Source organism: Crocodylus porosus, unplaced genomic scaffold, assembly GCF_001723895.1.
Source record: "Crocodylus porosus isolate Cpor-Errol unplaced genomic scaffold, CroPor_comp1, whole genome shotgun sequence".
Classification (NCBI taxonomy): domain Eukaryota; kingdom Metazoa; phylum Chordata; order Crocodylia; family Crocodylidae; genus Crocodylus; species Crocodylus porosus.
The window spans coordinates 63,217,391-63,228,388 of NW_017728906.1; the positions used below are offsets into that span (position 1 = coordinate 63,217,391).

The 10,998-nt window shown below is 39.2% G+C and overlaps 1 protein-coding gene across 1 annotated transcript in view; it reads right to left on the reverse strand.

The window, feature by feature from the left end:
• The window catches only part of RAI2 (retinoic acid induced 2), a 66,956-nt gene that overhangs the window by 55,592 nt on the left and 366 nt on the right, over nucleotides 1-10,998 (reverse strand). The gene's annotated exons all lie outside the window — the stretch shown is intronic.

Here is a 10,998-nt window from a genome sequence, read left to right on the forward strand (position 1 = left end):
AAAAAAAAAAAAAAAAAAAAAAGCAAAGAAAAGCAAAACCTAATTCTGGTATAATTTGGATCATTCCAATATGGCACGTCAAATGCAGCCTTTGTGAAGTAAGGACATGCTTCCATATAAAATACAGATCTGAAAGTGAATTACCTCTTCTAGGTGTGAGGTCACCTGCATTCTCACTTTGAATACTATGTCACTGGTGAAGCAGCTTACACAGGAAGAACGGTTTAGCCTTAATGGGAGTTTAGCTTTTATTATTTTATTTTTAAAATTCATCAAGAACCAAGAGTAGTAATGAATAACCTCTGAAATAACATTTTCACATAACCAAGCCTCCATCCTGCAAAGAACTAAGCACCATCAGTTCCCATAGAACTTGGCATCTTGCAGGGTCACACGCTAACCATAATAGAAGGATGGGTCTACAGACACCATCCTTTTCTCAAGTCATGCTGAAGTCTCTAAACAGAAAAAAAATATCAAAGACAATACTTAAAAGTTACATGATGATGTTTATCATGGTTGCACCTATAAGTTCACAACAGTAATTGGCAACTATTCCCACTGAAATCATATGATTCAATTACATTACATTTTATTTGTTTGCGATAGCACCCATGTGTCAGGAACTATACAAAACAAAAAGAGATGCTTTAAAGGCACTTTAAAATATTTTAAATATATTTATCTACAGTTGCCACTTGGATTAGTTAAATTAGTAATATTTATAGAAATATAAGTATTTAAACTTGTTTTCTCAGTGTGAAGACAGGAGTATATTGATTAAGGTATGGCTTCATCTTGGAAAGCCTTTTGCATAAGATTTTACTGAAAATCAGGCATGTAATAAGTCAGGGGCTTTTTTTTTGTTGGTAATAATTTTGCTTTGTTATTGGGGCCTGTAAATGCACACTTCCAAACAATGCACACTTCCAAAGTCTTGTATAATTTTTTTAATATCCATCTTAATTTGGTATCCATTTTAAAGCTTACTTTTGATTTTTTTTTAAAAAGATAATACGTTAAAACATGAAAACAATCTATCTTGCATTGTAGACTAAAAATATAAAATTCTTATAATTAACTTCCATGAATATTTGTGCTCTAAAAAAAAAAAAAAATCACATTAAAACAAAGTACTGACTGTATAACTAGTGCAGTTTTGTACAAATATCTTATGTTCCATAATTCTATTTTAAGCCTTCTTTAAATCACTAACTTTAAATGGCTCTAGAAGTTGATACAAATTGAAATATGCATAACAAATAAGACAGCGATTCTCAACCAGTCTGCCATGGCAGCCTGGAGTGCTGTGAAATCATTTGAAGGGTACCATGACATGAGGAGATAAGCACAGGCTCAATCTTCTCCCTGCCTGCCTGATCCCCACTCCCCACTGCAAGAAGCAGCACTGTAATATATAAATTAGTTTCTGCAATTGGGTGCCATAAATTCACAGTAGTTATGGAAGGGTGACTTGAGTCCAAAAAGGCTGAGAACCACTGAGATAAGAGAACCCAAAATGAACCGTAACAGCTAAAAAAATTGTCCACCATGAAAATGATGGCTCTCCCACATCTAACAACTTCAAATCTTTTAACTTGGCCTCTCAAGAACAGCACAAGATATAAGTGTAACCCTTACAACATGCTTTAAAGGTCAATAAAAGGGGCAAATGTTATTCGAAAAGGGCAACATTGATGGAAACAACCTTTCTCCTTTCTCCCTTTTATAAAAGATGGTTGTTAGTTGAGGATCTTGACTCACTGGAGGTAGTGGCACCATACTAAAATAAAAGTAGTCCCTGAAACATCGCATCCCAAATGTTTATGGGGGGTTTTTTAATCCACACACAACACCTTCAATTCCATCAAGAAACCAACTGCAAACCAGAGCAAGTGACACCCATACAGTGTAATCATCTCTTTCTAGCGACTAGACTTCACATAAAATGTTTAAACATCTCATACTGCCTCCTGGTCAATGGACATTTTCTTTTTAGCTTAAGTAGCTTAGCTCGGTCCAAGTTCAGTCCCTACAAAAAACTTTTCAGGCCAGTTAAACTCTGTAACATGCTGTGCTGTGCATGTGAATGCTTCATAAGCAAGCAGCCATCTTCTGTGTTATTGCAACAAGTCAGCAACATTAAAAATGGGGAGGGAGTACTCTAATCAATGGCTGCTCCTTGAATATCCAAGAATAGGTAAGGATCTAAAAATGAGGCACAAAACTACAAAACTAAACAAAAGGCAGGTGCACCCCCTCAACAGAAGCTGGACAATTAGTCTTCCTGTTGCTTTTCTCATTACCTCAGTAGCAGCAGGATTGAATCTCAGCCAACTAGACTTTTAAACTGAGCAACTGCTCAATTGTAATGGCTTAGTGAGACAAGACAGAGACAGAGCTGGGCAACATGGAAAACAGGAGATTTATCTTGTCACTACAGCCCTTATCTTTGTGCTAATCCTCACAACAAAAACACAAAAAAAAGCAACAAGATAGAGCTCCTATTTCCATGACATTGTCCACAAGAAAACCATCTAGGCTGTCCTTTAAGTCCACCCGCATCAAAAAGGACAGAAATCACTCAAGATCCACTCCATCTATCCTGCTAGGGACTACAGACATCTTAATAATATATCATGATCCACCATATCAAGAGGCTAAGCTGTGTATTACTTAGAGCATGCTCCTGTGAGGTAATGAGCATCTTTTGCCATACCTTTCTCCAGTCCCTTAAATACAGGCCTTCGAAATGACGTGCTGCCACTACCCTTTGGGATGAGATACTGATCTAGCTAGTATTTGTGAGGACTTCCCAATTATAAATTTCTGTTTGCCAACCATTTTACCTAGCAGATCCAACAAGCTTGGTTGCAAGCGTATTGTTTCAGAAATCTGGAGGATACAGAAGCAGCCTCTTATAAACAAACATGAATTATTTGCCAAAAGGTTTATAATGCTGTGAGAAAGGGATTTAAAAATCAGAAACCTTTATCAACCTCTGGCATTCTCCTCGATCTGGTGTTCCCAGTTTTCTTGGGAACTAATCCTTCTTATGCCATGGCTCTCAGTCAACCTATAACAACTTCCCCATCCATTTCTGCCAGGTGGATATTTAACTGATCAGCATTTTTTGATCTCTAGGTATTCAGCCTTGAATATCCCCATTTCCAATGCTTCTTGGCTTTGCTGGTTGCCACGAGGCCAGAAAGGATTTTTTCCTCTCCTCCTGCTGGTAGGTGGATCAGTGTATTTTTTTTCTTGTCTTCCTTAGAAACACTGGGCGTTGGTTGTGGCCACGGTCAGGGATTTTGACTGGGGTGTCCCAATACTCCTGCTGGGACTTAAACCAGGAGCTTCCTGGCTAGAGGGTCTTTCCCCTCTGCTCAGTGTCTGACCGATTGCAATACAGGTATACCTTGGAGATATTGTGGGTTTGGTTCCAGACCACCGCAATAAAGCGAATATCGCAATAAAGTGAGTCACATGAATTTTTTGGTTTCCCAGTGCATATAAGAGTTATGTTTACACTATACTGTAGTCTATTAAGCGTGCAATAGCATTATGTCTAAAAAAACCAATGTACACACCTTAATTAAAAAATACTTTATCGCTAAAAAAATGCGAAGTGAGCAAATGCTGTTGGAAAAATGGCGCCGATAGACTTGCTCAAGGCAGGGCTGCCACAAACCTTCAATTGTAAAAAACCGCAATATCTGCGAAGCACAATAAAGCGAAGCGCAATAAAACGAGGTATGCCTGTACTTGGGGTCAGGAAAAAATTTTACCCTATGGTCACACTGGTATGGACTGTGGGGGTTTCGGTCTTCCTCTGTAGCAGGAGAAATGGCCCTCTGCATGGGATCTCAAGTGCATTTTAATGACCCTGGCAGCAAAAGGATATTAGTTGCCATGGTCCCCCTGCTTTACCTGTGGCAGGTATGTCTCCTAGTGGTTGTATTAGGGTTGACTTTAATTTTACTAATAGATTAGACAATGGATTTGTATAGAATGATTTGGATAGGGATGATTCTACCTCTGGCAGGACACTGGACTAGATGACTTCTGAAGGTCCCTTCCAGCCCTACTTTTCTATAAAAGAACAGTCACCAAGGTTGGGACTTCACCTCTCCAAGCCTATTCACCTGGCCTGGAGGTTCTATTATACTAGAACCTTTTTGGGGTGTTCTTATCTGGACCACTGAGTTACCTTTCCATTGTGTTTTTTTTAACAGCTCCACTTTGATCTGGCTTCACAGCAAGTAACTAATCTAAAGAGGCATGCATTAGATTCAGAAAAAATACTACAGATAGGAGTTGAATATGTGGAGAACTGGAAGTTATCAACTTACTGGACCAATCCTTTAGTTAGTAAGTTTAATATGATCAAGAACCATGAATGAAGGATAGGTGTCTCATAACATGTCATTATTCAACGATGCAGTAACCAAAGACTAATAATTTGGCCATTCAACTATAGAAGTCTTCTCCCACAGAGTGACAAAAAACCAGCACACAAATACTTCTATTATATTCCTTTTAAAACTGAGAGTGCAAATGTGTGTAAGTCCGTATGTGCATGTGAGTGTGTGTGAGGGGAGGGCACACCACAGCTAGGAACACAAAGAAAGAGAAATTAGCCACTAGTATCATTAACGATTCAGAGGCTGAAAAGGACCAACTGGTGAAATGCAACTGGAATGGCTTTTGAGTTAGTAAACTGAATTCTCTTGCCATTAATAAATGTTTCTTTACTGGAATGTAGAACCTGTTTAGTGTACTTCTGGAAATATCCTAGATCTGCTATGTGAAAGAATGTGCTATCTACTGTAGTATACAAGAGCTATTGTTCTCTTACCCTCCTATTAGTCACAGTAGTCCTTTAACCTACTTGTTATCAATGTTGCCATAAAAAACAGGAGGGAAAGTGTTTAATCAATTCCGATGTTTGAATCAAGACTGCTTTTCATACCTAGCCCGATTAAACTAATGTTGAAAAATCAGCCATAATCTCCAAGTGTCTCACTCCCTCCTCCAGCTCCTCCACACTCCTCCTGAAAGAATTAAGTTCCTAAATCCCTTAAAGTGTTTTGCAGAACACCTGACAAGTTTGTAGCATAAATTATACTAATATGTGGAGCAGACAGAGGACCAGTCTCTCCAGATAGTTGCTGCAAGAGTGCTGTTAGAGAAGCTTGCCACTAGGTGGCATAAAGGCCAGTAATAGCCTGCTTATATTGACCAAATGGCTACCCCATGATAGACACAGACACACAATATCTACACTGATGTCACTGAAACAATGTTTTTTCCCCCAGAATAATGGTACACAGGATTCTAGTAAGTTACATCAGAGTAAAGGTTCCTTGTGTCCAGAACTTCAGCCCAAACCCTAATGTAGACTAAAGACATAGCAATCCAACACATAATAAATTACAGGGCTAGTGGGCATTTCTCTCTCTTGCATCTTAATGGAAGCTTTTCCCAGCAGATTCCCAAGTGAAAAACCTATGGCCGTAGCCAATCCTGGAACTGGTTCAAGGATCAAGTCAGATCAAACCTGCTCTTGAACCAAATGAGCTGTTAGTTCTCTATTTCACAACTGCAGTCGAGCGACTAACTCATTCTGCCTGAAAATGCTTTAGAGTGATGGAGGAAGCGTTGATGAGATCAGATATATAAAGTTTATGCCACAAAGACTGAAAAGGAAACAGAAACAACATGACAGGGTTGAAAACTGCCTGAGAGCTTTGGGTTTGTCTTGAAAACATTCAGCCTTCCACCTAAACTGCAATAGAAGAACTGCCAGAGAATTGGGCTATACCAATAACCATATTTGGTACTGACAGAATTATTCATGAAATAGTATGCCTGAAACTGAGGTGCATATTCAGTAGAACTCAAAGACTGAGCATGATTCACGGTTGCTGAGTGACAGAGAGAGGACAGAGGTTTGTAGCACTGCTGCTGAGTTTCCCCAAGACCCAGCCGGGAACACATGCGCTCAATTTTATACCACAGTCCTGTAAGATTGTTCAACTAGAACTACAAATTAATATCCAATTTAATAGATCAGATTCAGGAAATGTAACCTTGTGCACAAGTGAAAGGATGCTGTGGATAGGTGAGAGTACAGATGAAGGAAAACAGAGAATTGCTAAGCAACATTACCATACCATTGATGTAGTTTCTTCATGCAGCTGACATATACCATCTTTCACGAAAAGGGCAACCAATTTGAAAAACTATGCTGTAGGAACTGCTTTGGAAAATTAATAAATGCTAATGACCATTAGGAAGGAAAATGTCTAGGATCTCATGCAAAATCACCTCTACCTTTGTGTCAGCAAACTCTTGTGGAACAATTTAGCATTTCAGGAGGACTTTAAAAACAGAACAATTTTTTTTCCTTCTTTCCTCAAAGACAGTTTGCAAGGGTAAAATGATTTTTTTCTGCTTTAGTGATGTTATAAAAAATTCAGGCCTAAAACAAATACATTCAGAGGTAGCACTATGCACTGCTACATTGACCTTCCTTTCAAACTAAAAAAAAGGCAAACATCCCTGTAAATCATTTATCCATCACAAGAATATTTGTCAGCTCCCATTTTGCTTCTCTCTCTTGTTCACTGCTCTACCAAACCACCATTTCAGCTCTCTAAGCATACCGGCTTGTGGGCACACAGAGCTACTACAGCTAGAGCATTCTGATTCCCTTAGCTTGGAAAAAAAAAGTTAACTATCTACAAAAAAAAGGGGGGGGGGAAGGGGCGGGAAAGTCTAGGACACTGTATCCTGCATTTGTAGTATTCATAACAAAGTAGGTGACTCAGCTATCTTAAAGACTGAACACACACTCCACAAAGAACAGGTAGGCTTTTGTCAGATAACAGTGATCTTTTATTTGTCAAACTTTATTTGTTAAAATAATATTTAAAAGGGTTGGGTTTTTTTGTTTTTTGTTACTGGAAGCTGTACAAGGCCAACATCATGTGCACTGCGCATTGGTAAGTGTCAGATGATTTATGTAGAAGTAATTGGGGTTAAACTATCTGTCACATCAACCTCCTTACATCTGGCCCCATCTCTGGAACCTTGAAACATCTGAAATAAATAAACCCATGCGTTACTTAACAGAGCCTGGGTCTAATTAGGACAGTCTTTAAATTTCACCTTGCAGCTCTTGGTCCATATCTAGCTTGTCTGGTTTTCTGGTACCTAAACGGAAAAAAAAATCCCCTTCCTAGCAAGGGTTTTAACCCTCTGACCAACAAGCAACAGTTACCTTCTTATCTCTGGCTGTCTTCCATGCTAAAAATAAGAATGCTGCTGATATTCCATGACATGACAGCCTCTACTTCCCTTTTCTGTTGGCTTGTATCACTGACTACATGAGAGACCAAGAAGTCCTATTTGCTGACTGCCTCTTTTTTACATTATCACTGATGGTGTGCAATAGTTATGCTTATGATTGTGCTAAAACATTTCACAAAGCCAAAGTGGGAGACAGTCCCTGCCCTAAAATACTTAAATCTAAGGTCTTTCCTTGCAAGGGTTACTACGCTCAAACTAGCCTAGCTCTAGCAAGAGCAGTGACACTATGAAAAAATGTTTGAGCTGTACTGGGCCACTTGATTCGCAGTACAGGCTATAGACAAATAGATGTTTTGCAGCACAGGCCCACACAATACCCTGCAAAAGCCAACATACCCTGCAAAATAGTATTTCTCAGCAACAAAATGCACCCCTTGAATGGGAATAACACTCTTCCCTGGAAATATTGCTGAGGTATGAGACACATGTAGAAAAATAAGTATCCTTTGCGTTTAGCTTTTCAATGACCCACACAAGCAGACACAGCTAAAACTCACCAAATATAATGGGTAATTTCCAGACCAAGAAAGTTTCTTCTCAGGATGGCTGTTTGCCCCAGAATATTTATATCCAAGCTTTTGCCTCAAGGCTCTGCATCTTGGGCAAGCTTGTGTAGATGTGGCCACAGAGGAAGCAGACTAGCATAGACATTGGATTAGCAGTAGATAAACTATAGTAGTACAAGCTGCTGTGTACCCATGATGTTAGCCAGCTTGAGTGTCCACTGTGTTGGAATTTCAAACCATATCCCCATAACAGACCAGCTGGCTCTAGTTTAAAGTACCAGATAACTTGAGCTAGAGACTTCTGCATGTGGAATGGAGCTGGATGAAGGGATGGGGGAAAAACAACCAAATAACCAACTCCCCCATCCCAAAAACCTTGCATTACAGTTTGCAAGACCAATGCAGCAAATGGAAGCCTTTAATTGATAAGAATGGGAGAACTGAGGTCCAGAAACGGGAAATGGAAGATGCCTGATGCCCGACAATGAGATTGACAGATATAGAAACTGAACTTGCATCTCCTGAATCCCAGACTAATACACCTTAACCATCAGACCTACTTTCTTCACTTCCCATGAATGTACCTTTCCCCATCCCCATGTCACATTACTGGGGGTCCTAATCAAGTGCGGGTTTCAAATGCTCTCTTCATGGCAGATCCCAATGCCTTGAAGCTGTATCACGTTCAGTTGGTCACAGACCCCATGCCTCTTTTTAGCCATTGCGATTGGCACTATCCTAGTGGCTATTTTTTAAATGCAATATGACTATTTTAAAAGTGTCTATCACTTGCATTCTAGATTCCCCCCCTCCCCCCAGACTTAAAAACTCTTTCTGGTAGGTCTTTATGTACTAAAACCCAGAGAGCTGTTCTGGAACTCTTCTAGAATTTGACATACACATGGAAACAAAGTGTCATTCAACATTAATTTTAGCATTTAACCCATCTTCAAATTCTGCTTCCTTCATACTACATGGTGAAACGGATTTAGCTGTCTCAGTGTCACAGAGATGGCTGAGCTTTGTCCTTCCTGTTACAGTGACACACTATTGATCAGAGACATCAAAGAAAAAAATATTGAGAGTGCAGGGGATAACAAATGAGCTGCATTGGTAAAGATATATAGGCAAATTTGCACATTACTTGTATCTTGTTGGAACAGATCCTCCAGTACATCTGGCCCATTGTATCTGTAGCCTTTTAGTGGTACCATTAATGGACAGAATGGGAGGAAACAATTTCCCAAATTTACATAGAGAGAGAGAGAAAAATATGGAATCACACTGATTTTATTCCCTCTATATATGCTGGAAATGCTCCCTTCAGTGATACTGAAACAGACTCATCAACTGCCAATGGAAAATATATGTTGTTACTGTCAAGTTTATTGTAGCAAAATTATTTTACTAGAGGATTTGATGCACTAGAGGGGACTTGCAGAAAAAATAAAAGTGTTAAATGTTGACTAAAAATATTCTTGGAGAAGCAAACCAACTTCAGTTCTATTCATAATATATTTTCTTAAAAGGATAAATTACAATTTTACCTCATTGTGCTTTTCTGCATCTTGTGTTCTAAATATGCTTGTATATAAAAACACATTTCCTACTGAGAACAATATCTAATCAAACCACAAGGTAAACACCAGCAAACAAACCCCCGAAGAAACAATTTCTTAAGAAAAAGATATCAAAAACATGGTGACCTGTATCAATTTATTTCTTTGCCTACATGCCACCATCACTGAGAATGTCATTTGGTTGGTCTACAACTTCTTGAGTAAAATATTTACATACACTTAAATATCCAAGATGATGTACATCCAAAACACACTCCACTGACACGAACGGCACATAACCTATAATTACCTAGTCCAGAAGAAACAATTAACTCCAACCAGTATAGATGCAAAGAGCACAGGTGACAATTTATCTTCCTGGCAACCTTCATTATGACTCTGAACAACAAAACCAGGAATCACTTCAACTTTGGGAGCATAATTCTTCCCTATATTGCACTACCAACTATGAAAAATAACTGCATTACTGCCAACCTTTACATGCATCATACATTTTTAATTTTCTGCTTCCAAGTTCTTCCTTTAGTTCACTGTTCCAAGTGCTTAAACCTCTGTAAACCAGAAAAGGTTCGTTTACTGGAAAAGCTGGACTACCTCATCTGAACAGCACCTCACTGCTGACACACAACCCCTCTCCCCAAGTATTATTTTTAAAAGTTTTTCTAAGGGAAGTGCTTTGTGGGTATTTACATGCTCTTCACCCTTATCAGCTTCTTTTTTCATCGTTTCTACACCATCTCTCCCTAACTGTGTCCAAAACCCGCTCCTGGGACATCTACAATTGAAACACAAAGCAGCAGCTGTTTGGCAACAATTTCTCGCCCTAAACAGGAACTGTGATGGGATTTCATTTCACCAAATGGGCAAGACCTCATTCAGTGCTATGCAAAATAACAGTCACAGCTTATATATATAAGCTATGACTATTACACACACACATTTTATTTATATACATACACACACACACACACACAGTTATATATGATATACCCTGATTATATATGCATACATATAACAGTATACACTATATATAATATGTATATGCATGTGAGTATATACTAATTGCATATATATGCATTGTAATCAGTATACACACAAACACATATATACATATATATAAACTATATACACAGGTATGTGTATCTTGTTTTTATACATACACATATATACACACACACACACATACATATATATGCATTCTATATATACACACACATATACACAGTGTTATACAGGGGCATGCATGTAGGTGTACACATACACTCCTATGCCAGCACATCATTGCATGCCCATCACTGCAGACGCATGTGGTGTGCGTGTGTATGTATATACACGTATGCAGTGATGCCCGGTGGGTGTGTACATACACACGCACACATCACTGCATACGTGTACATACACACGCACACGTTTACACGCACACGCACACACACTATATCTGACAGACAGGCACGCGCAGCCACACGTCCGTCCCCATCCGCACCTACCCCCGGGCGAGGCGCGGGCGGCGGGCGCGGGCTAGGCCGGGTGCGGGGCCG